The sequence below is a fragment of the Wyeomyia smithii genome, chromosome 2 (genome assembly GCF_029784165.1).
Source record: "Wyeomyia smithii strain HCP4-BCI-WySm-NY-G18 chromosome 2, ASM2978416v1, whole genome shotgun sequence".
NCBI lineage: Eukaryota > Metazoa > Arthropoda > Insecta > Diptera > Culicidae > Wyeomyia > Wyeomyia smithii.
The window spans coordinates 159849330-159877164 of NC_073695.1; the positions used below are offsets into that span (position 1 = coordinate 159849330).

Below are 27835 nucleotides of genomic sequence, written 5' to 3' on the forward strand. Positions count from 1 at the left end.
AATTTCAATTTATTACAACAACACTGCAAAGAAACCTCGCGTAATTTTACAAATTAGCATGAGTCACAAAATGTAAACATCTCATAGATACTCTCATCGAATTGTCGAAGGTGACGAGAGCTTCACATTCACTTAATTTTTTATAACATTGTTTATGTTGTACTTGACGTTCGTGAATTTTGACGAAATAAGTTATGCTATGCTTTGCTACTCGTTGTAAGTGAATTTTGAGGATATTAGGAGACGTGTATAACAACGATTTTCAACGCAGTAAAGTAAAACCTTAGTTAAAAATAGCGTTTAGCGGTATTCACCAAAATAAATATTGTATCGTTTTTAAATAGAACTTAAAAGGATGAGTGGAAATTTTCAAATTTGATTTTCTCAGTTCTTTGCAAATATTAATAAATCGATTTAAACATTCAATATTATTAACTCAATCAGTTCCGCAAAGGGATTGAAGCAGTATAGTGGTTCTCAATCGACGATTAAAATTGGTACAAACAACAAATGAGTTATGCTAATGATGACTAGAGCAAGATACCTGACCTTATACATTTTGCTCGTAACACCTTTATAACGGTGTCATCTGATGACCTTTAAACTGTGGTAATTAGCAAAAGCGATTTATCATGCTCAATCCGCTAGATGAAAACGAAAACAAGATGGTAATGGGATGTAAGGATATTGAAAATTAGATGATAGGACCATACAATGGCATTGAAAAACATGTTTCACCTTTCACCACCTTGTTGTCATCACCAAATTAACAGTATACAAATTAGTTTAATTTTCGTTCACGCGTGACGAAACTCGTGTCCGCTGCATACTGCAAGAGTAACGTATTGTGTACTAGTCATCTTTGGTTATGCTTAAAAACATATTGTTGAAACGACTATGAATGATTGGTCATACTATCATCAAAATAAATAATTCATATCATGGTCATCTCACACATTGACACTTATTTTAGTCCTGTTGCAATAAATTATTGTTATTATCTAGACCATATAGATTAGTCTGTTAAAAACACCGCACAAATCTGACCAAGCCTAAAAAGATAGCAATTACCTTAACATTTTCCTGTGTGTGCTCATTAAATGTAGTTCACCCAACCGCCATCATACTCGGAGGGGCGCCACATTTTTATTGCCCGTTAATCATTTTATTCAGTTGTTCGAAGACGTCAAAAAATGAGTAGAATTAAATTGATCATGGCGGCAAATTTACTCAAAATTGGGTAACTGGTGCTCTCGTGTTGTTTTTGTTATTTTTTTGCAATTAAAAGCAAACAGCAAACCAAGCAAACCGTCTGAAAAAAGGAGGAAACAGAATTGTTTGAAATTAGTTGATATTAGTTGTAGGTAGGTAATTCATGATTTGGAATAAATGACTGCAACTAATGCCAATTTTTCTTGTTCACCAGGACTCGTTGGTTGGATATACGGCGAATAAATTCAAAGATCTCCCGTGTCCCGGCGAACAAAGGTAAATTTCTTGAAATAAGCCTTTTTTAAATAAAATTCATTAAAAATGCAAAATATAATAATATCGAGTCAATAATGATAATTTTTCCGAAATTCCCTCATTCAAGCTTAAAGTACTCATTTTTGAGTCGAAAATGAGTAACTTTCACGCACCGTGCATCAGGTATATTATGGGTAATATTTACTCAATTTTTATAACATTCCGTGGTACTCAAAAATGAGTAAAACAACTTCTACTCAATTTTGAGTACATACGGTTTTAACGAAACTGATTAGGTTTTGACTCAGTTTTGGGTTATCCAGAGTGAGCGTGAGAAGTATCAGAAAAAGTCATGAAATACTCGATGCACTAATATTTCACATTCAAAAGTTTTGCATTTTTATTTTCAGTGATAGTTGTCGATAATTCACAACATGAATTCAAGCGTATATGTGAAAGAAAATCATCCATGTCAGCCCCATCAACCCATTCCCGGTGGGTGATGCCGTATGACATCACCTGACATCTGAACTAGGATTCATAAGTGAAATATTTTTCGAAATTGAATATCAGCTGATTTTTTGGTTGAAAACAAATCGATTTTATAAGGATACACGACTAAGCCTGTATTGGTGAGATCTGGCGTAGAAAGCTCTATAGACCTTTTTACGTACGAATGTGTTAGTGCCACTAGTTGAGGAAAATATTTACAAATAGCAGTTTTGTTTGCAATGCTATGTTTTTAGCAGCTGGGCAAATATTAAGTTGAACACTCATTATATGTTTTGAACTTGTTTCTGAATGATTTTTTTTATTCGTGATCAGAAATCGGACGACGCTGCTGAACATAATCGACCAAAAATGTTCAAAAGGGGTAAAAGTTGAAGCAACGAGATGCGATGATTTACAGTTCGGAGGAAACAAAAGCAACTTCACACGGGTTTACACGTATCCTAGTGTGCATAGGTGAAAAGTCACTTATCTCTATAGAGCTAAGTGACTTTTCACCTACGCACACTAGTAAACGTGTAAATCCGTGTTAAGTTGCTTTTGTTTCCTCCACACTATAAATCATCGCATCTCGTTGCTTCGATTTTTATCACTTTTTTACCATTTTTGGTCGATTATGTTCAGCAGCTTCTTCCGATTTCTGATCACGAATGAAAACATTTATTCAGAAACAAATTTAAAACACATAATGAGTGTTCAACTGAATATTTGTCCAGCTGCTAAAACATAGCATTGCAAACAAAACAGCCATTTGTAAATATTTTCCTCAACTTATGGAACTAACACATTCGTACGCAGAAAGGTCTATAGACCTATTTACGTACGAATGTGTTAGTGCCACTCATCGAGGAAAATATTTACAAATCGCTGTTTTGTTTGCAATGCTATGTTTTTAGCAGCTGGAAAAATAATTAGTTGAACACATATTCTAAGTTCTAAACTCGTTTCTGAATATATTTTTCATTCAAGTCTATAGAGATAAGTGACTTTTCACCTACGCACACTAGTAAACGTGTAAACCCGTGTAAAGCTGCTTTTGTTTCTTCCAACCTGTAAATCATCGCATCTCGTTGCTTCGACTTTTATCACTTTTTCACCATTTTTGGTCGATTATATTGAGCGCCTTCTTCCGAATTCTGATCACGAATGAGAAAATTTATTCAGAAACAAGTTTAAAACATATAATGAGTGTTCAACTGAATTTTTGTCCATCTGCTAAAAACATACAAACATGCAAACAAAACAGCTATTTACAAATATTTTCCCCAACTAGTGGCACTAACACATTCGTACGTAAAAAGGTCTATAGACCTTTCCAATCGTGCATGTATTAGTTCACTTTACACCGTGTAAGTCGGATGGAAATTGAGGCCAACAAAGTGCTGTCAAAATGCCTGCATTGACTACGAAATTTTTATTTTCTTCCGCTGACTTGAAAGTCAATTTATTCTGCGCTGGTTGTGTGATTTGTTTACGGATAGTATCCTACAAAATGAATATTTGATTTGCAGTACCGAACAACTCAAAAAAGACTACATATTTCGATTTTCTTAACCCCGATAGAGTTGAGTAAGAGTCATTTATGAGGCAAACAACTCGAAAATAGTGTGCGTGACTGAGCTGTCAGAAAGCTCTATAGACCATCGCACGGTGACGTCACGCACCTGAGTTTGACAACTACTGGTAACTTTGTTTACCCTTGGGTGATGCAGTTTTGTTCTCAATTATAGCAGATCATTTCAATTGTGACCAAAATTCTCTTTAAATGTTGTGCGTAAGGTGCCAATACACTAAGAACAATTTTTAATTGAGCAGCATTTCCACTACGCACACGATTGCTCCATCAGAAAAAAGCACAAAATCCAAAATGTAAATAAAGTTACCACTAGCTGTCAGAAAAGTGAGGTTATAGAAATTCGGTGAGATAATCTATTGCTACGTAAATAAATGCGACCTAAAATTAAAAGTTTAATAAAACTTAAAGTCAGTGTAACTTGGGTTAATTACCTAGGCATTCAATTGCTCCAGAACTGACTAATTAAGTGTTGTATTGAACTGATTATTCCCCTAGAAAATTTTTCGCATCGTGTAATGGCATAGTAAATACTTATATTTGATAGAAAATGAGCGAAGAGACTCTCCTACCGTTCAAGCAAATAGAGGTTGAGCAAATATTTGCTATAGTGTAAGCCTGCTTAACAGCAGTTTTCTTTTCAACAAACCGGAAGAAATGGGGTTTCTAAAGAAATGTAGCATGAACTGGAATCGGTGATTTTTAAGTTTTCTGGAATTCAAACCCCAGCAGTGATTAGGCGAACTCAAGCAAAGTTTTACAGAAGGAAATTATCTATTTTGGGCAGAACAGAAAATTGTACTCTTCTGAAAATATTTGCACCACAAATCAATCGCGTACATATTTCTGATGTGAACTTCAATATATTGTTTTTTTTTTTACAATTCGTTTTGCATGCGAATGGATAATGAAATTATGAACGATTTGATTTTTTCTACCTTCTACCATAAAATATATTTTAAATCTCATTTTTGAATTTTTTTCCGGATCCCGGGAATTCCTAGGAAATGAGATTTTTAAAAAATTTCAATCAGATGTACTATACTTGAGTACTTTTTTATACTTTGCTTGCGACCACGGCTTTGGAGAGGCCGATTCTGGGACTCTTGTGCTCGACGTCTTGCTGTGTGTGTTGTGTGTTATATTTTATTTTCCCAGCATCTTTAGTTGGCCGCTTTGATACCAACTATTCTTTTCATTTGTAAATTGTTTATTGAAGTCTGTACTCGTATGGATGTAATTGTGCTGTTTGTCCTTGTGAATAGGATACTATGAATCTTTAAACATGCTCGTGATAAGTGTCTGGTCGTATCTCTTGCTCAATTATATGCTGTTATTGATGATTTTTATAGCGTTTTGACAAATTTTACCATTTTTTTGTTGGGTTTTAGCTACCGCGACCAAAACTTAGATCTATTGTAGCATTCCCCAGCTTTTTATTACCTGATCAGAGTGAAAAGTTACTATGAGAAGTAACTCTCAGCCCCTGATTTAGGTATGATCCCAATTAGGTATTATGTGCCGTATAAACTGCTCTACCTTATTAGAACAAGACAGCCAAATTTCAAAGGGCTGTAACAGTCCCTTTTCGAAAAAAATTGCTCTTTTGTTGTAAAGTGCTGGACAAAAACATAATAAATGTGCTGAAGACTCGATTTCTTCATTACAAAAACGACAAACATCGTTGTCAGCCTTTCCAATTATTTTCAGATGATATTTGGCTGAACAATGCCCTGTAATTAGACCTATATAGGTGCATAGGACTTTTTTAGATAGAGCAAGAATTTTGTGTGTGTTTGATGCATGTGGCATCACAAACTGTTTTGATTGCCGGGAAGTGATAGTATATTTCCAGTTAGAATCTATCATCATTTTTTCCCAGTTTCTGAATTCCATTTTTATGGAGCATGTAGAAATGCCACAAAACGGTTCCGGTCCGATAAGCTGTTTAGAAGATCCTAGTCTGGCTAGTTCATCAGCTTTTTCAATACCTTCTATTCCACAATGTCCCGGAACCCAGTAAAGATTTAATGTATTTTGATTAGACAACTGTTGAAGCAGCTGAATGCACTCCCACACCAGTTTTGACGTACATGATTTTAACGCATTTAGAGCAGCTTGGCTGTCAGAGAAGATACAAATATTTGCATGCTTGTATTTTCTTTTTAAGCAGACAGTGCTACATTCAATAATCGCCTGAATTTCAGCCTGAAATACGGTTGGCCATCCACCCATAGAGACTGATAGATTGATTCCGGGACCTGTTACTCCAGCTTGAGTTTTGATCCGTCAGTATAAAATACTAAAGATCCTGGACGAGTTTGTGTGTTCCCGAACTCCAAAGAGAACGGTTTGGTTCTTCCACGCTGAACTTACGGTCAAAAATGAATTTCGTTTCTATCCAGTCATCGATGACTGTTACTAATGGATTGATGCGAACTCGATTTATAATATTCAGGTGTCCTTCAGTGGTCCCTGTGGCTAATAACTTTGTTCGCTGTAATCTTAGAGCTGTTTTCCCAGCTTCTAATTGCACAAATTGATGTACACTGAAAATAAATCGCACGCTAATCCCTAATGCTCTTTACATATGAATGTCAATAAACGAACCTAATCATTCTATTATGTCGATTCATATCGATTTTTATTGGAATCCTCGGAATTTTAACGGGTTTTGGCACTTGACGTGGTTACGCGTTAAAATTTGAGTGTATAATGATTGATTTTGGTATGCATGACATGGCAAACCAAAGTGTAAGACACTTGATTTTGTGCCGTGAACTGAAACGCAAGTGTATTCCACGTAGATATGAAATGTTTCATCTATTAGCACAGAAGTAAGTGGAATCCACTTGACTGTAGCGTGTCGATTTTTAACAGTGTAGTGGAAGAAGATTCAAAATTGCGTTCAGGGCGTTCGAGGGTGCACTACGCATCGCACCTGTAGTGGAAATTAAAACCAATCGTTGCAGTTTGTTCAACTTATCGATTGCACACTTTTCATTTGTTTTTGGCCACCATAAATTCTCTTACTTATCCATAGTGTATTTATTGCTTTACCTATGACTTGATTTAAGTGGCTGTTCCAGCTGTGCTTACGATCAATCGTAACTCCCAAGTATTTGACTTCAGAAGAAAGTTTCATTGTAGTACTTTTCATTTGAAGCCCATCAAGTTTAAACTTATTTCTTTTCGTAAAGGGTACGATGCTTGTTTTTTTGGGATTTATGCTCAATCCTTCTAATTTGCACCATGCGATGGTAGATTTTAGGGCTTGTTGCATCCTGTTTTTAACAACATCATCAAACTTTCCACGAATAGTTATAACAATGTCGTCGGCGAATCCAATCACTTCGAAACCTTTTGATTCTAGTTCCGATAGTAAGTTATATACAACTAATGACCACAGAAGCGGAGATAGGACCTTTAACAGCTCTTATTGATATACATGAGTTAGCAAGCTTAGCTGAAATTTCGCGTTTCGAAAGCATTTCACTAATCTATGTAACGATACATATATCAAAACCACGTTTCAACATTGTCTCTTTCATAGAATTGTGAGATGCATTATCAAAAGCGCCTTCTATGTCTAGAAAGGATGCTAGCAGAATTTCTTTTGCATCAAAAGATTTTTCTATTTCGTTACAAGTGTGTGTAATACTGTAACGGTAGATTTTCCTGATTGATAGGCAAACTGATTTTTGTTCAACGGATTATTTATCAAGTACTTTGATTTTATGAAATGATCTATAAGCTTTTCCATGATTTTTAACATTATGGAGGATAGGCTTATTGGTCTAAATGATTTGGGTGAAGTCTTATCCTTTTTGTTTGCCTTAGGAATAAATACAACTCGGACTTTTCGCCACGTCAAAAGAACATGACTAAGCGTTTGCATCATAACTTCAAGTGTTTCGGTTTCGTCAGCAGTAAAGGAGTTGTTTTCTTTCTTAAGTGAATCCAACCCATTTGTGTGATCTCTCGAGAGGACTTTTTGAAGTCTCGCGACTACGGGGGTGTTTTCTATGCTTTCACACATACGCCTCCAGTCCATTCGTTTAGATCTTCTAATTTCTTTGTTATTGCATGGTTCTTTTTGCTTTATTAAACAGCTTTCGGGCTCTTTTCCGTAATTTTTGCAAATTATTATTCCACCAAGATATATCTCGGTTCGTAGAATTTTTGGAAATCGGACAAATATCAATATTGTAATTAATAATATATTCTAAAAGTAACTCACCCCTATTGTTAACATCGGTGCTGCTCCATACTGTGTGATACGCATTGGCATCACATCCAATGATAAAAGGTTTGTTGTTTCTTCTGCAGTATGCTATAAAATCTGTAACATCCTTTGGAGGGATGTCGTTCTCATCACAAGAAAAGTATGCGGATGCTACGTACATTTGTTTCATCCCTCGCGGAGTTGGAACTTCCATTGAGACAGCCACAATGTCTCGTTTAATAAATTCTGTAATGGGAAGGACAATGGTACCACCTGATGTGTGTCATATATAAGCTTACATGATTGAGTAGGTATTCCCAGTACTTTGTAGTTATTTGCCCATGGCTCTTGGATAAGAGTAATGTCTAGATTTTTTTGGGAAAATTGTTTGCAAAGTATAGCTGTGGCTCTCTTTGCATGGTGAAGGTTTATTTGAACAAATTTAATTCCGCTGTTATTACTATTGCTACTATTTGAAGTGTTGTTGTGTGTATTGATTTGATCATTATTTCTGTTGTTTCGTCTATTAATTTCATAATTGTTTCTGTAGCTATGAGAGTTGCTATAAGTGTTATTTAGATTACTATTGTTTGTTGTATTTTTTATTTTCTGTGTTCATTTTGAATGATTTGTGTTTCGCTCTTTTGGGTTGCTTCGGGCTCCTCCGTGTTGGTTTCGCGATCACCCAAACTTTGAATGTAGTTGTAGATATATTTATTTTTGTGTAAGTTATTTGTTTTTTGACCTTTGTTAGCATCGGTTCTGGGGACTGGTATTGTACGAGTGGTTTTAGGAGATTTGTTTGCAACTCGTTTAGATCCAAAGCCTTTAGATCCTGAAGCTTGCTGAATTGGTTTCTCTGACTGCCGTGCTATGTTACTAGTTCCTTCGTATACTTTTTCGGAATTTGCATCCCTACTTGCATTCGGTCCTTGTAAGCATTTATCAAAGGTCCCCTTCTCAGCTTCAGTGTTCTTTGGCTTGTCGTGAGGAATCTTCGGCTGCTCAACTCTCGGCCCCTCGTTCCGGTCAATGGTTTTTCACCGCTACTTGTTGTCGGCTCAGGTAATTTATTTTTAACTACTTTACACCGCAGGGGAGCTGTTCCGAATTTGTAATCAAGAACGAATTTGTTTTTCTTGATTGTGTTCAGTGAAACTCCATCCACAGTGAAAATAAGCTCGACATGTAAATTATTAATGGTTTTTCTTTCTAAGACTCGCCATTCATCAGTATATAGCTCTTCGTTTTGACTCTCAAGAAGAATAAGAATATCATCAGTACTATCTTCAGAGCTCACAGGGAACAATCCAGTAATAATCTCACGGCGGGGTATATCTTTCTCATCCACGGCACTAAGTTCAATTTCTCCCATAATAATGCTAGAAATTATATTCTTTAGCTAATCAGCTGTTTCTTTATTTTTACAGACAAGCACAAGATACCCCGTCCTGAGTGAACATTGCCCAAATTTAGGCTTAATTTTTTCTTTGCGTTGTTGTACAACTTTCGCGAGAATAGCTTTGCGTGTTGCTAGCAACTGTTGGGTAGAAAGCTCAACCTTGGGATAGCCTTTTGGAATAACTCCCAATTTAATCGTGTTCAGCATTTCACTGTAGAGTGGTTTTGAGCCACTCTGTATCGTTTCATCGTGACAGTCAGATTGCTGTTCTCGATGAACGTCCAAACGATGTTGAACTGAACGTTTTCCCTGATTAGGGCGGTTTGCCGTAGGTTTCGGTTCGAGAGGGAAATGTTGAAATTTTTTAATGTTTTTACCAGTGGTGGGCACCGCTAACCGAAAATTTAGCGACGCTAATCGCTAAGCCGCTAACCGGAAAATTTAGCTCGATAATCGCTAAACACTAAACGCTAAACCCACATTAGCGGAACTTTCGCTAATCGCTAACTTATTAATATGTAAATAGTCGTATCGTTATATTTATCGCTCGTAGTTTGTGAAATTTGGACCACTTTGATTTTCTGTGGCAAAACAAACGGAAACAGTTACTTTAGAGAGCGATTTATAATAAAAGGATCACAAAACGGTGTTCATACAAAAGTTATTCAGCTTGCATAAAATATAAATACTTTTGGGAATATTTTCATAAAAATTAAATTATTATCTGAATCGAAAAAGCAGAACAAAAGTTGTCATACTTCCAAGCGCATTGCAATTTACAAAAGTTCTTGGTGTGCCGAAAATTGAATCAATACTTTGAGCTTGATCTTCAAAATGCTCCTGTGGCTTGTACGATAACTGGAACTTCATTCTAGGGTAAAAAACTGACTTGCACTTGTGTCGTTAAGAGAGGAACTCTAGAAAGTTAAGACAATTAACCGTTGTTTGAATGGAACATACTTTTCAAACGTAACTTTCGCAGTAAAAGTATGTTCATCTCGGAATCGCTACAATGACCGTTCGCCTATGTGTCACCTGTCATTGTAGCGATTTGGAGCGATTTTTATTTTTCATTTGAATGATATAAAATTTTTTAAAATCACGTTTTGCTCAGAAAGTTACACTCTTTTTTCTGATATATAAAAATTATAAATCCGTGAGTAGCTAAACAACCCTATTCACAGTTTTTTTCTAAATAGTTCTATCGTCGCTGCCCTACAAAATTTAGCGAATTAGCGGTTAGCGTTTCAAAGGCCAAAATTTTAGCGACGCTAACAGTTTCGCTAACCAGCTCAAAAATCAGCGAAATCGCTAAACCGCTAACTGAATATTAGCGTCGCTGATTAGCGGTTAGCGAATTAGCGAAATGGTGCCCACCCCTGGTTTTTACCTGTACCTGTCGCAGATTTCCGGTCCAATAAAACACGGTGTAGTTTTGCTGGACGCGGATTATCTCCACTAATTCCTGAGCCACTTAGCTCTGTGTTACGCAATCTTTTTGCATAATCCGTGTTTGATGTTTGCACAGGAATTGCAGCGATACGGTATACTTCTTGTGGATTCATTCCGTCGCTTACCATTCTCTTATATCGATTCCTGGCGGCACCACCTAATTTTGTTTCCCTTTTACCTGCTCCCGAGTCATTTTTTGCCGTTTGCTCAGCAAAATTAGTCTCCGTGACGATCTTGGGTAGATCGTTGGGATGAAAATTGGGTGTTGTTGCCATTATCGTAACATTTATACCATCTCGAAGTCGTCGTCGTCTTCGAAGCCATCTTCATCAGTAGCCGGCGTGTTTAAAATAGAAGAAGAGCACGATGGGACATCCTCTAGCGAACTGGCCTCCATATCCATTGTCTCTTCTCTATCCACTAGCTCCAAATCGGTATTTGATTCGGTCATTATCTTTTGCTCAAAGCATAAAATAAATGCAAACACAAGTGAGAATATGAATTGTTTACATTTAATTCGGATAGTGCGAAACACAGTGTATGACAGACGAGTTGTACGCACTACCACAATCATATTCACTAAGTTGCCCGGTCAGTATGTTGTAGTATGAACGGCTTTTGTATCGCTACACTACTACACAGTAAGTAATTTGCATACAAGACGAGATGTGTGTTACAGTAATAGGTCGTGTATAACAGTTATCGCCCTTTTGTCCTGGACACTATGCACTATGTTAGGTTTGAAGTTTTAAATAAAATACTTTTTAGATATAAGTTTGCCAATCCCCACCTTCTTAATAGACTTTCGTGAACTTGAACACTTTAAATTTATGTGCGTCACTCACTCGAGAATCTGCGTTCACTTTTTCAGGAAGAAAATCCAAAATTTTTGTGAAACGATGTAGAATAGCTTGTGTATCTAAGCAGGGTTGCCAGAAGAAATTTTTCTATACATAAACAATATGTTTTTAATTATATTGAAAGCTTGTTGGTCGGCATGACAAAAGACCATAACAACTAAAATTTGATTGCGATTTGTTTTGGCATTTTGAGAATTCACCTGGAACTCTGTTTTGTTTGATATGCATATTTGCAAGTTCTCTGGCTATGACTGCATAAAACTTTGTAAGTTTTTGTACTCAGTAGCTGTTTTAGTTTAATCATCTGACAGGCAGGCCTAAACATCTTGATATGCAGCGTATAACAACTTCAACCGATCTAAGCATTGTTCGAAATCAATTTTTACAATCGTCGTCGTCGTCTTCATTATCGAACTGAAGCGACTGAAGCCAGCTTCAATGGAATCTTCACTTGGATGGATGAAGTTTAATTACTTCGGACAAACAAAGCGTTGGTGCTGCTGCTGTATCTGAGACGTATGGGAGCAGAAACAAAGGCTAGTAAAATTAAACTTTAAAGCTGATTTATGCGATTTGTGACATGTTACATGTGACTTGAATGTGTAAAGAAACACGTGCAATGAGACGTGTAACATGTGTAACAATATTTATGCAATAATTGAGTTCCATTACACTAATACTACATTAAATGAACAACTTGAAGCTTTTTTTATACCTTTACGTGAATATATATCAGTCAGTCTATCACAAGCCACCTGAGTAATCACTTCAATCCGAAAAGCCTAAAGCAGTCCCCAAATGGTCTACCTCAGTCCACTCGGTTCGCGGTTGCACGTTTGTTACATTCTGTAGACAGGATTGGGCCTCGATTAGTAAGCCGGTTGAGTTTCGCGGTTAAACGTTCTGATTTTAACGGTAGTGGGCGACCGTGAAGCTGGGACGGAGAAATATCGGAGTGGGTAGAAAGAGCTACCTGATAGAGTTGAAGACAACGTGTCAGGATTTCCTCGGGACGTGATTACCCGTGTTTCGGCGTGCTTGCGATAGTCCGGAGAAGCTAGGTTCGGTAGACTACGAAGTCCATGTGGTGTGCACATGGCAGTGAATTGAGGGCCGAACAATAGCCCGTGAGAAGAATACATTGTTCTGTGAAAAGATAGTAGCAGACTTCACTGCGTGCGTGCTCGAGAACGTTCTATCGGCTCGCGGAAGTTTTCATGTTATGAGTGAAACTGAATCTGATAGCGAAATATTCGAAGATTCGGTTAGTCGCCATAGTTTAACTGGAACTAACCTCCCTCCTTTTGTTACGGACAGAAAGCATAAGAAGAAAAAGTTCGCTATGGCTGAAGAACTGAAAGCACAAATCGAGGCGTTGAAACAGGAGCTAAACGAATTGCGGCGTCTATCGGTAGCGGGCAGGCGTAGTGAGGAATCCGCCGAAAGAGTGCCTGACTTTAGAGAAATTAGGGAATATGTGACTCCGTTTGACCCTAAAGTACCCTCGTGTCCGAGCGCGGAAGCTTGGGTAAAAAGTATTGATGAGATTGGAACGTTGTATGGGTGGTCTAGTGCGTTGCGCTTGCACTGCGCCCGGTTAAGTCTAAGTGGTTGTGCTAAATTGTGGTTTGAGGGATGTCAGACCACAATTAAAGCCTGGGCGGAGTTCAAGGCGGAAATAGTTAAAGGTTTTCCGTCTGCCAAAAATCCCATCTACTATCATAATTTGCTCTCGGCACGAAAGTGAAAGGCCGGAGAAACGGTCGAAGAGTACGTCTACGAGATGCTCGCACTGGGACGAAAAGGTGGTTTTACGGAAGAGACTATCGTCACGTACGTAACCAGTGGTTTGCGGTTGTATGCGAAACGGTCCGGTATGACTATCGGAAAAGTGTCCACAGTACACGAGCTATTGGAAGAATTACGTTGGATTAACAGTGTGGATGCTGTGGCCGGTACCAGTAAAACTACCGATGTAGGTGCAAGTAATAACCCTGGAGCTGGGGCCAGTAGTAGTAGTGAGGGCCGCAAAAAGACAGAATCAGTCGGTGACTCGTGCTTTCACTGTCATGAAACTGGACATTTTGCCCGAAACTGTCCTAAAGTTAAATGCCATCTGTGTAAAAAGGATGGACATATGAAGAGAGATTGTAAGAGTGCCGGAGCGAAAAGGGAGAATCGTGAGCAGAATCCCAAAATGATGCGAGTGGTGGACCAAAAGAGTGTTTTTATAAAAAATGTTGACGTGGCTGGACTTACTTTGAAAGCTCTGGTGGATACCGGAGGCCGAGTGTCAACTATCCAGGAAAAGTTTGCCAAGAGTATCGGCGAACTGAAGCCTAGCCACAAAGTGCTTCGTGGTTTTGGGAAGAAGGAAGTTACGGTAACTTCCAAAGGGATGCACAGTTGCAGGTCGACGGAATTGTGCTACCAGTAGAGCTCCAAGTGGTACCCACATGGGTTCAGGACACGGCGATCATCCTAGGTGAAGATGTTATTGACCAAGATCGGTTGATAATGGTGAAGCGTAAAGGTGATGTGAAATTTGCGTGGGAGCGAGAGTCCGAGTCAGAGCGGTCCGACTCTCATGACCATGATGGAGAGGGGAGAGTGGCTCAAATGTATACGTTCGAGGTAAAATCGGAGACAGCGATCGATCAGCAGTCGTTGAATAGTGATGGGGGTCACAAATACAACGAGCAATTGGTTCGGATGGTAGAGCAGTACAGAGATTGCTTTGCAATGAATATGAAAGAGATGGGATGCGCTAAATCGGTGGTGATGAAAATAAATCTCACAGACGAAGACCCAGTATATATAAAGCCTCGAAAGTTGGAATATTCTCGGGAAACTGTGCTTGGTGAAATTGTTAGTGAACTGTTAGATGCTGGAATTATAGCCGAGACGGAATCGCCGTATAACAGCCAGGTAGTGCTAGTACCGAAGAAAAATAACCAGTTCAGAATGGCCGTCGACTATCGATTTTTGAATGCGAAGACTATAAAGGACAAATACCCAATGCCGGACATCGAATCGTGCCTACAGAAGCTGGTTGGGGCACAGTTATTCATTACAATAGATTTGTACAGTGGGTATTACCAGATTCCATTGGATTCAGAGAGCCAGAGTTACACTGCATTCTCGACCACGGATGGACACTACCGGTTTTTGAGGATGCCTTTTGGTTTAGCAAACGGTTGTGCCGTTTTCCAAAGAGCCATGAACAAAATAGTGGAAGTGATGAAAAAGAAGAAAATTGTAGTGATTGCCTACATCGATGATCTGATCCTGCCAGGTCAGGACGAAGAAGAGTTGCTGGAGAAGTTTGAGGAGCTGTTAGTGGTCCTGCGGGACGAAGGGTTCACAATAAACTTGCGGAAGAGCCAGTTTTTTAAGAAATCTGTGTGTTTCCTGGGCTTCGAAGTAAGTGCTGAGGGACTACGTCCGGGTGAGCTGAAAACGAAGGCCGTGGCAGACTTTCCGACCCCAACCTCGGTTCATTCGGTGCAACAATTCCTGGGGTTGACTGGATTTTTTCGACGGTTTGTGCAGGGATACAGCATAATCGCGGAGCCGATGTTTCGTCTACTGAAAAAAGACGCGGAGTTTGTATGGCAAGACGAGCAAGAAGAAGCATTCCAGAAAATTAAAGGGTTGTTAGTGGAGCGACCTTTGCTAGTGTTGTACGAGCCCAAGGCAGACATTGAGCTACATACAGGTGCGTCTAGTGTTGGTCTGGCAGGAATACTTCTGCAGAAATGTGAAGATGTGTGGAAGCCTGTCGGCTACTTCAGTCGCAAGACATCTAAGGCTGAGGCTGTCTACCACAGTTACGAACTGGAACTGTTGGCGGTGGTTGCAAGTGTGGAAAGATTTAGGCAGTATTTGTTAGGACGGTTTTTTGTGATCCGTACGGATTGCTCGGCAATTCGGGATACATATGCAAAAAAGGAGATGAACGCTAGAATCGCTCGTTATTTTCTAAAGATGTTAGAGTACGACTTCCGAATCGAGCACCGAAATGGAACGAGAATGTAGCACGTGGACGCTCTTAGTCGATCACCGGTCGAAGAACCAATCGATATGGAAACAGTGGCTGAAAATATGCTGGTGTTGGAAATTTCTAATTCCGATTTTCTAGTGAGTATGCAGAGAAGAGATGAGCGGTTAGTCGAGATCATCATTAAACTCTCGCGAGATCCGCTGTGTGATGAGGACAAACAGATTCACGACAACTATGTGTTCGACAATCATCGATTGTATCGTAAAGTGAACGGTCGAAGGTGTTGGGTGGTGCCGAATGCGGTTCGGTGGAGGATGGTGAGAAGTTATCATGACGAAAAGGGGCATTTTGGGGTAGAAAAAGTTCTGGCGATGTTGGGGGAAATGTTTTGGTTCCCCAAAATGCGGAAATATGTGAGTGCCTACATTTCTGCGTGCCCAAAATGTGCATACTTCAAAATAAAGCAGGAGAAACCGGAGGGTTTTCTCAATCCAATTCCGAAGATACCGATACCGTTTCACACAGTTCACATTGACCATCTGGGACCTTTTCCCCGGTCTTCAAAAGGGAACGAACATATCTTGGCTATTATCTGCGGATTTTCTAAGTTCTTGTTAGTGAAGCCTGTTAGATCCACGAATGCGTCGCCTGTGATTACTATGTTGGAGGATATGTCCAGTGTTTTCGGTTTGCCATCCCGTGTCATCACTGATCGGGGAACGGCATTCAAGTCGAGAGTTTTTAAGCAATATTGCGATGATTATGGTATTGATCATGTGCTAGTGGCGGTGGGCACACCGCGTGGGAATGGACAGATTGAGCGAAGCAATCGTACCATTCTCACAACTCTTCGTACGATGTTGGACGAGACGGATAAACGGTGGGACGAGAAAGTGAAATTCGTACAGAATGCCATCAATACAGCCCCGAACTCTACGACCAAAGTATCTCCCACTACACTGGTGCTATCGTACAAACCAAAAGACGTTGTGCAGAACGAGATCATCTCTGTCATCGCGACCGAGAACGCATCAGTATCCGTTTCGCTAGAAGAGCTTCGTGAGCGGGTGGTGAGAACCACTCGAGAGAACCAGTTGAAGCAGAAAAAATATTACGACAAGCGACGACGATCAGCCGCCAGCTACAAAGTAGATGAGTTGGTGTTGGTAGTGAAAGACCAATACGTCCCAGGAGGCAGCCGTAAATTGGAGCCGCGTTACAAAGGGCCGTTCATAGTGGTCGAGGTGCTACCAAATGAGCGCTATAGATTGGCTACGGTTCCGGGGTTCAGTGGTCGTCCGTATGCGACTGTATACTCAGCGGACCACATGAAGAAATGGTGTGAGGCAGTTGATTTGGAGGCAACAGCGTTTTAGGGTGATGATCGTGTGAGCGACGGCGATGAACATTGAATAGGAGTATTTGAGTTTGAGTAAATTTGAGCGATAGTAACGAACTTCGATGGGGACATCGTGGAAATCTGGGTGTCCGATTGTAACAATATTTATGCAATAATTGAGTTCCATTACACTAATACTACATTAAATGAACAACTTGAAGCTTTTTTATACCTTTACGTGAATATATATCAGTCAGTCTATCACAAGCCACCTGAGTAATCACTTTAATCCGAAAAGCCTAAAGCAGTCCCCAAATGGTCTACCTCAGTCCACTCGGTTCGCGGTTGCACGTTTGTTACACATGTAACGTGCAACATGTTACATGTAACGTATAGCATGTAATGTGTGATATGCAGAGTATAACATCTAACTTGTCTTATATAATATGTAACATGTAACGTGTAACCAGGCTTGCCAGATCTACGGACATCAAAAGGTATCGAGTGAAGGACGATTTTACTGTGCTCATTGAGGGAGAGAGAGAGAGAGAAACAAAACGAAGTTAATATCAAGTCGGTTCGAAAACGAAGTTTAATTGCGTTATCGTCGCTTGACAATGCACTCATGAAGGTGAAGATTAAAAGGCCTGATGACAGGTCCCTGCGTGTTTGCATCGATAGTAAGGCAGTGCGTCTTGAACTGTCCTACAGATCAGACGTTTTTTCGGTTGCTTGTGGACTGGTCTTAGACTGCCTATAGCTTCAAAGTTTGTGTTTTGTCAGTGTGTCTTTTAAAGGCTACCTGAAAGTTATTTCCCATCAGTCTTTCTCAAGACTACCTACTTTTGAATTTAACATTTGTTTTAACTTTTTTCGTATCACCTGAAATGGCTGGACGAAAAAAGAAACCTCGCATCGCTGCGGGGAGGAAAAGAGAGGCATCTCTTTCTGACACTTCGAGTGTCTGTAGTGACAATCCTTTTGATATTTTGCCTGAGCAAGAAGCTGGTGAAATGGAAGTTACCAATAATGAAACTATACAAAATATAAAATCTTTAAAAAAGGAGAAAGTTCCACCTATTGTGGTAACTATTTCTTCTGAATTTAATATATTCAAAAAGGAACTTTCAACGTTTGTTTCTGACGTTAAAGTTACCTATCAAATTGGCCGTAGAGGTGAATGCCGCTTATCGTCTTGTTCAGTATTTAACTGACAAGATGTACAAATTTTTTACATATGACACCAAGAACGCCAAGCCGTTCAAGGTTGTCTTGAAAGGTCTCACCAACGATCAAACCGTTGATGAGATCAAACTTACTTTAACAGAATTACTTGGCATAGCCCCTACCCAAGTAATTCTAATGAAACAAAAATCACGAGGCGAAAACAGTCAGAGAACTGGAATTAACCTTGTTAATTATTTAATTCATTTTAACCGCAATGAGGTTAACAACTTAAATTTTTTTGAAAAAGCACATGCTTTGTATAATGTGCGTGTAAAGTGGGAAATTTATAGGAAGTATGGCGGAGGTGAAAAGCATATCACCCAATGCCGTACTTGCCAACGTTATGGCCATGGTTCCAAATTCTGTAACATGGACCAAAAATGTCTTAATTGTGGAGACTCTTCTCACAAAAAGGACACATGTCCTGTGAAAGAGAGTAAAAATTTTCGCTGTGCGAATTATAACGGCAACCATATGTCAAATTTTTATCAATGCCCAGTCCGTTTAGCAATTGTTAAGGCAAGGCAAGGTAAACAAAATTCAATTTCTCAATTAAAACCAACTTCAAAACAAATTTCTCCAAGCGTACCAGTGACGCATAGTTTACCTACTCCTTTGCATACCCGTTTAACTTATGCACAGGTTACAGGTAGTTCGAACATTATACCGCCTAGTGTTGGTAGTTCGAAAATGACCGTTAATATGGGTAAGCAAAACACGCTAGAAAATAATTGTACACCTATTACTCCAGCTAATATTGCTGCCGAAAATATTTTTTCTAATGTCAACTGCCTGGGGCCTATTACGGCAGGTAAACTTTCTTTTTTGCAACAGGCAATGTTCGATCTTATGAACGCCATGTTGCAGGCAAAATCAATGTTTGAAGCCATTCAAATAGGCACAAATTTTACTATTAAAATTGTTTCTAATTTAAAATTTAGCAATGATTTAAAATAAAACAATTAAAATATTAAATTGGAATGCTCGCTCATTGAAGGCCAATGAGAATGAGCTTTTTAATATTTTAACAGTAAATAATGTGCATATTGCAATTATTACTGAAACATTTTTGAAACCTAACATAAAATTAAAATATGATCCCAATTACGTGGTTCATAGATATGATAGGATTCAGGGTTCCGGCGGTGGAGTTGCAATTGTTATTCATCGCCGAATCAAACATCGTGCTCTTCCCCATCTTGAGACGAAAGTTATTGAAACTTTGGGAATTGAAGTTCAAACTGAACTTGGGATTTTATTTATTGCCGCAGCATATTTACCATTTCAATGCACACGCGAGCTCAAAAATTATTTTAAAGGTGATTTACAAAAACTCACCAGAAATCGTTCGAAATTTTTCATAATCGGCGATTTTAACGCTAAACATCGTTCATGGAATAATTCTCAAAGTAATTCCAATGGCAAAATTTTATTCAATGATTGTTCTTCAGGATACTATTCTATTTTGTCTCCGAATAGTCCTACATGCTTTTCTTCTGTAAGAAACCCTTCAACAATTGATTTAGTGCTAACAGATCAAAGTCATGTATGTAGTGATTTGATCACACATGCTGACTTTGATTCTGACCATCTTCCAATAACTTTTTCTTTATCACATGAATCAGTTTTAAACCCTATGAGCTCTGTTTTTAATTATAACAAGGCTAATTGGGAAAGATACAAAACTCATATTGAGAGAAATTTCAATAATGAGCTTGATTTGCAAAACGAAGTGAATATTGATTCCGCTTTGGAAGCATTAAAATGTGCAATTGTTGATGCCAAGAATTATTCTGTTCCAAAGGCTCAAGTGAAATTTGATTCATCAATAATTGACGAAAATCTTCAACTTCTAATTCGTTTGAAAAATGTCCGCAGACGTCAATATCAACGTTCTCGTGACCCTGTTTTTAAAACTATTTATAAAGATTTACAGAAAGAGATTAAACATAGATTTACTCTTCTGAGAAATCAAAATTTTGAGACTGAAGTTGAAAAATTGAAACCATATTCAAAACCATTTTGGAAGCTGTCGAAGATTCTTAAGAAACCTTCAAAGCCTATTCCAGTTTTAAAAGATGGTGAACGTTTTCTTGTATCCAATGAACAAAAGGCTCAAAGACTTGCTCAGCAGTTTGAGAGTGTTCATAACTCAAATTTGAATTTTGTGAGTCCAATTGAAAATGAAGTCACACGTCAATTTGATTTAATTTCTTCCCAGAATTTTTTACCTGCAGAAATAATTGAAACTAACTTAAATGAGATTAAATCAATTATTAAAAATTTCAAAAATATGAAAGCACCTGGTGACGATGAAATCTTTAATATACTAATCAAACATCTCCCTGAGAGCACAATGGAATTTTTAGTGAAAATTTTCAATTGCTGCTTCAAAATTGCATATTTTCCCAAATTATGGAAAAATGCAAAAATTACTCCCATTTTAAAACCGGATAAGAACCCAGCTGAAGTTTCAAGTTATCGACCAATCAGTTTGCTTTCTTCAATAAGTAAACTGTTTGAGAGAATTATTCTTAACAGAATGATGTCACACATCAACGAAAATTCAATTTTTGCAAATGAACAGTTTGGATTTCGCCATGGGCATTCCACAACTCATCAATTGCTCAGAGTTACTAATATGATACGAGCTAACAAATCTGAAGGTTATTCCACTGGAGCTGCTCTTTTAGACATAGAAAAAGCATTCGACAGTGTTTGACATAAAGGTTTGATTGCGAAATTGCAATCTTTTAATTTTCCAATTTTACTAATCAAAATTTTAAAAAATTATCTTACTGATCGAACTCTGCAGGTTGTCTATCAGAATTCAAAATCTGATAGATTTCCTGTCAGAGCAGGTGTACCTCAAGGTTCAGTCTTGGGTCCAGTCCTGTACAACATATTCACTTCAGATCTTCCTGATTTGCCTCCAGGATGCACAAAGTCATTGTTCTGCGATGACACAAGCATTTCCGTAAAAGGAAAAAGCCTTCGTGTCATATGCAGTCGATTGCAGAAAAGTTTAGATATTTTTTCTTCCTACTTGAAAAAGTGGAAAATCTCTCCCAATGCTTCTAAAACTCAAATGATAATTTTTCCTCATAAGCCTAGGGCTTCTTTCCTCAAGCCAAACAATAATCACGTTGTCAAGATGAATGGGGTTATTTTAAGTTGGTCCGACAAGGTTAAGTACTTGGGACTAATTTATGATAAAAAACTTATTTTCAAAGAGCACATTGAGAGTATACAAGCCAAGTGCATCAAATATACGAGATGTTTATATCCTCTCATTAACAGGAATTCTAAACTTTGTTTAAAGAACAAACTTTTGATTTACAAACAAATTTTTAGACCAGCAATGCTTTATGCTGTACCGATCTGGTCAAGTTGTTGTTCAACAAGGAAGAAAACGCTCCAAAGGATTCAGAATAAAATTCTGAGAATGATTTTAGAGCGTCCTCCTTGGTTTGGTACACTTGAATTACATAGACTTACTGGTGTTGAACCATTAGAAGCTATGTCAAATAAAATTATTCACAATTTTCGACAAAAATCGTTGCAATCCTCAATTGCTACGATAAGCTCTCTTTATAGCCAATAAGTTAGCAATTAAGTTAGTTGTAAGTTTACTTCCCCTTTTCTGACAAGTAGGTTTAAATCCCTACGAATGATAAGTCCTAATTGCGAAAGCAAACAAATCCTAACAATTAAAATTACAAATTTCTAACAGTGTTGAGAAGTCACCATTTGTGATTGGACACACATACTCATTATTAACTAATATTTATCATAAATACTTAAGCCACTAACAAATCTTCCCTTAAAAAAAAAAAAAAAAAAAAAAAATCGATAGTAAGGCATAGAGCGGTCGTCCATAATGGTCCGGTGCAAACATGTCTACGGCCCATGTGAGTTTTGCAAAAATAAGGATTTTCGGAGTGTAGTGACTCTGAGAGATGTATCAAAATATTTACTCGTGTATCATGGTGACCGTTTAACCGAAACCGGATTTTTCGATTCGTCGTTTACCACGGTGACCAAACCCTACCTTTCCGTCGCAGTCGTTGAGACGCAGAGATACACTCGGTTTCCGACATCAACGACTGTGACACCTCCTTCTCTACAATCTCCTTCGTTCCCCTTACTACTGTACGCGCCGTTATGGATCTATACAACCCAAGTAACACATGCAACATCTTTTACGAAAAAAAATTAAAGGAAAAAGTTATAAATATGTCATAAATAAGTTACAGGGAAAACATTGGGTTTTAATTCACTCGCATTGATGTTTTAAATCGGAATGATATTTTAAATCGAAATAACAAATTGAAGTTGTAAATACATTAAGAATTGCTGTAAAAACTGATTTATAACATGTTCATAACCAGTTTTTTTTCTTGAGAATGCAAGAGAGACAACAGTGGTGAATATGTGTTTGACAGCAAAACGTATAGTGGAGACAAAATTGAAAAATGGTCGCAAAAGTTGTAGTTCAGTTTTAAATCAGTTGTAAATGTGATTTTATGGTGTGAACTATTTCTTCTTCATCAAATACAGTGCAGATCAAAAATACTGTTATAATATTCAAAATTATATAAAATATTCAAACACCCAGGGAATTTATGTTTGATTAAACATAAATAATAAATTTGACAGTAAATTATAATCAATAAATTTATCATTCAATTTACTTAAAACAAGAAAATCGTTTGATTTGATCGGCCATGATTTGTTTCAATTCTCTTTTTTGTCTTGCTCAACGATCTTCGGTTTTATTATTATTATTTTGATCATCGTTAATAACCTCAGATCAATGTTTGAATATTTCTGTTTTACTTAAATTTCAAAATATATTACTTAATGCGTGGTTTAGTTAGGAGAATTTTTATATTATTTTCTCTACTACAATAATCAAGATCGTGACGGCGATTTTTTTATAGATTGTAGTAGCTTTATATAGCCTTGCTTAATTGGTTTCACGGTTCCATCTCCAAATTGTGGCAGAAATTACTCCTCGCTTGGTTTGCTAAAAGAGTAAGAAAGTTCAAATAATTAGTACATAGTGCATGACATCTTAGTTCACTTTGATGTTTCAATGTACATTTTTTTTTAATTATTTTGCAATATTTTTACCGAAATAAACTTTATAGATAGTGGTCATATAACGGACAAAATCTGTGGGTAATCGGTGTAGGGGAAAGTAGGTAAAGACGGACACTGCGGGTATGATGGACACTTTTAATATTTCACAAACTAGAATGTATCATGATAGTTGAGTGATGCGAATACCTTCTTTATAGTGTGTTAATGCTTTTGAGTTGCATTATCGGTTTTCAGCAAGCAAACTGCCAAATTTGTAAGTAAAATAAAGAATATTTTCGTGAACGCGCAATTTGATGTAATTTTTATTCCACGAAAAATAGTGAAAAACTCGTGAAACTTACGTGTTTTCATTTCTTCGCAATAGTAAAGTGATTAATTAGTCTTTCCTCGGTTTTCTAGTGAAAATCCAGCAGAATTTCGATGTTTCGATGAAGAGGTACGATCGTTTGAAAAATTTACAACCAGGTCGGGCAAGACAGACACACTAAGGTAGAGAAAGATGGACACACGGATTTTCCAAGAATTTTCACATGTAGCATCTGTTGTGTACTACAGATGTTCACAAAGTACACCCGCGAGAGAAACCAGCAGATATTAATCACTTAGCAGTTAGAACAGGCCATATAGGCGGAGAATTTTCGCCTTCATCGAAACCCATCCTCTCAAACTGTTCACGTGATGTATTGATGGACTCTAATAACGTAGAGTAATGAATGGCCATCACTTAACACATAAATCAAAAGAATACTTAACGTACTACATCTTTTTTGTGAGTGTCCACATTTACCTTCGTAGTGTCCATCTTACCCACCCCAAGTGTCCGTCTTTCCCAACCATGTCAAAAAACAGCAATTTGTAGTCTTATTTTTGAAGACCCAAAACACATAAAACTTGAAGGAAGTTCACTAATACCAAAAATGATTATGAAAACAAATGACCTTAAGTTTCAATTTGTATGACTACTGCGATCTAAATAGCAATACCTAAGTAATTATTTAGATTAAACCTTAGGGTGTCCGTCTTTACCTACTTTCCCCTACCCATTCAACGAATGCTAATAATCAACATGGCTGCCTCGTTAGCGCAAGCGGCGTGCTAAAATAATATTCAACACCATTTTTCTGTGCTAATGGCACGTTTCATAATATAATCCTATCGAAAATATATACCTGAGGCTCATTCCTCTAGAGTTCATCTGTTACTTTTTTCTTTATTTCAAATTTGAAAAAAAATATGATATTGATTACTATCATATTGTGGTATTTTCGAAGCGCGTAAATTTTAACGAAGTACAAGGCGAATATTCACGACAAATCTGAAATCGCACGTAGATTTATTGTATTTAATCACTATACCAACACCCTATTCTATCAATGAATCGTCTTGATAATTTCTCAAATGAAAAGCCATGATTATTTTCGTGGGTCATCTGTTTTGTATGTATAAAAAACAATCATCAGCGAGTGAAATTTCAACTCATTTGTGCAATTTGTTTATGACCTATTAATAACAGGCCACCATTTGTTGATACTGGAAATGTAAGAGTGGTGGTTATAGTCGTTATAAAGTTGTTTTATATAAGTCGTGTGAACAATTCAATTGAAGTTGAATATATGTTTTATATTGGCTCCGCCCCTTGCGCTTTTTGAGTTGTTAACAAGTTGTATATAAGTTTATACGTTATTGTTATAGTGACGAGATTTGTTATATATTAATTACCTAAACTTATTAAAGACTAACCGTGTTACTTGAGAAAGCGAAAGCTACTGAATTGTTGTACATTGAAGGTGGTAAACTAGTTACAAGTTGCCATATACGTGGTTCTCTGAGCAACTTCACTAGCTCAGATCCATCACGGTCGCGCAACTACGAAATGTGCGGTCGTCAAGCTCAAGCTCAAACGATTTGTTTGATGGATATCGTGACTTCGGAAAAATGGCAGATAGTCATTTTGTTTTTTCGAAATAAATACACACTGTAGACAAAAGCTTAAAAAAAGATTTTCAAAATTTTATTTATTTTTTATTTTTTGCTACCATGGAACGGGGTGAAATTGATCAATTTTCATAACAATTTCCAATTAACTAGCTTCATGTATATTTTTCCCGGAATAGCATAATTTTAAAACAAGTACTGGTATGTGCTCCAGTAAACCTCTATGGCTATTGGTGAAATTTCTATCGTCTACTTCATGAAATAAATTCGATAATTCTATAAAGTACTATGAGGTAAATTGGGGTGAAATTGATCACCATTGAAATCCATACATTATTTTGGCAATGTGCTTTTTTTCGATATGCTAAAGATAGAAAATAACGCTATTTCAGGTTAAATATTGTTTATTTTGGCTCACGAGCTGCTTGTTGCTAAATTTGCTCTTATTTGGTCGTCGTTAGACCGATTTCAATTCGGTTTGTTGCAAAAGCCCAAAAACTAACTCTGAAATTAAAATCTTTGTGGTTTCCTGCGAATTCATCAGTTTTTCTTTAATAGTATGAAATGATCATTGTTGAAAATTACATTTTTTGAGCTTTTATCAAACTTTACTCACTTCTCCAAATTTAACGTAATTAACCCTCAACTAAGACTACTTCAAGTGAATTCAATACTTTTTTTTTGTTATTTGGAAACTTGTTTGATCAAATTTGATTGAGTTTTGACTGAGTTAGAAGAATTTTTCGAAAATATGAAAAATCGCACCGGGCATGCAAGGGTTAACTTTGACAGGTATGTGAATCATGCAAAAGTTGCGTTTATGGACACGTTAAGATTACCTAGTGTTGTAAGAGCAATATCTTTTGATTAGTATTTTTTATCACGAATTTTCAGGTGATCAATTTCACCCCACTGATCAATTTCACCCCATTCCACGGTACTCCAAGTTCAGTAAACTATTTTTGGTTAGCTCATTAGATGTAGTTTTAGTAGAAAAACATGTGATTCATAAAAAGTGAGTTTAGATCCTTAATTTATGATGGTTACCCGTTTTTTTGTGGAAGTGATCGAAGAACCTTTTTCTTATTTCTTTATTAAGGTTGCTTTCAGCCACAGATCGACTCGCCACCGGTCTTAAAGAACAAACTCACTAATCGCACACTCACAAATACAGCAATGGGCAAGTTGATTAATACATATACTTCTCTTATTCTATTTCCAGCATGAATATTACCAAATCGTTTGCTAAAAACTCACCATAAGAAAACAGTAGCTCAAAATTAGTTTTCCTAGTCATTGGGGGGTCGGGCGATTGCCTGTACCCCCTACGAGTGAGATTCTAGCTACAATTAGTATGTTTGAACAAATTAAAACAGAACCAATGGGATTCTATACAGCATATCCACCTCCCCAGTCTGCTCAGACAGCGTTAACAACTAGTCGTACCGACCAAAATCCGCAATCTGTAATTGCTATAAATGAAAACAAACCGGCATTAAATAACAATGTACAAACTATTACTACGCAACCAATGAATGTAAGTACCATCACTAATTACTTATATTCTATTTCACGTTCCTTTTCACATTTCTTTATTTTTAATCAAGTTTTGACTGCCAAAGCAACTAGGGTACCAGACTACTTCGGCAAGGTTTTAGCAGCTCTTATGCAAGAACCTGCCGAAAGAGTCCTGTACAAGAATGACGAAAATCAGAGAACACCAGGAATTTTTTTGATCGGGGAAATGAGAAAATTTGAAAAGTTATCAGGGAAACTCGCAATGGCTTTAGATTTTTTAAATTAGTTTTGAATTAAATTTTTTCAGTGCATTGGATGTTGAAGCTCAACATCAACAACACTCAATATAAACAAAAACATCATATCAAGAAGACTGGCATCTCTGGATTGATCCCATACAAATGACAGGCACCAAATCAAACAGCGCACTCCATCTAATAAAGGTGCAAACTTGTTATGAAAATGGTGGTGATTACAAAGCTACAAAGACATTGTGTGCGTATGTGATGATCCTGCCTGTGCGGATTGCATTCGCATAGCCAGCACACTAGTATGCCTCAGTTCCACCTTTACTCAGAAGACTGCGTTGCCAAAACCGCGCTCGATTTCAGGGAGAGTTTCCAGTTTTCTTGAAGATGTTTTTTATATAAGATAGGTTGGTTAGGATTTACGTAGTTTGCAACATATTCGTTAAACACGTTGGTGGCCTTGTTTCAAATCCCAACGCGGACATAGGTGTCGATGGCTGTTGGGTGGCGTGATCCTTTCACAACCAACCCAACTGGGATTGAATCCTAGCCGATACGGGTTGGTTTTCTGAAGCGAAAAATCTTTGAAATCACGCCTTCCATCACATGAGGAAGTAAAACCGTTGGCATCGGTCCGTTAGTCAACGGTCGTAAGTTAGAGTCCTGGGTAGAGTCGCCTTCCCGGGCGGTGGCGATTGGCATAAAAACAGTGGCGGAACTAGACCGACGGAAAACGAACAAATATAAAAAAGTCATAAAGTATCGAGTGCATTTTAAACTAATCAATATGTTTTTCATATAAACCAGTGGATAGACGAGGTTTTCATTCTTTCTAGTTTCGTACTCTTCATCATTAGCACGTTTAACAATCTACAGTTGCTTCCGAGCGTTTCCATGCCAAATGATCTTAAAATACGCAAGCATTACCCATTTTTTTAATGAAACTTTGCACGTATTTGACTTTTCAAAA

General features: G+C 37.5%; 1 long non-coding RNA gene across 1 annotated transcript; it reads left to right on the forward strand.

Moving 5' to 3' along the window:
- On the forward strand, positions 1–26950 carry LOC129726191 (uncharacterized). Its single transcript, XR_008728262.1, has 3 exons — positions 1–1364; positions 1427–1488; positions 26322–26950. It is a non-coding gene; the product is annotated as an uncharacterized LOC129726191 (long non-coding RNA).
- Positions 26951–27835: the final 885 nt, after the last annotated feature.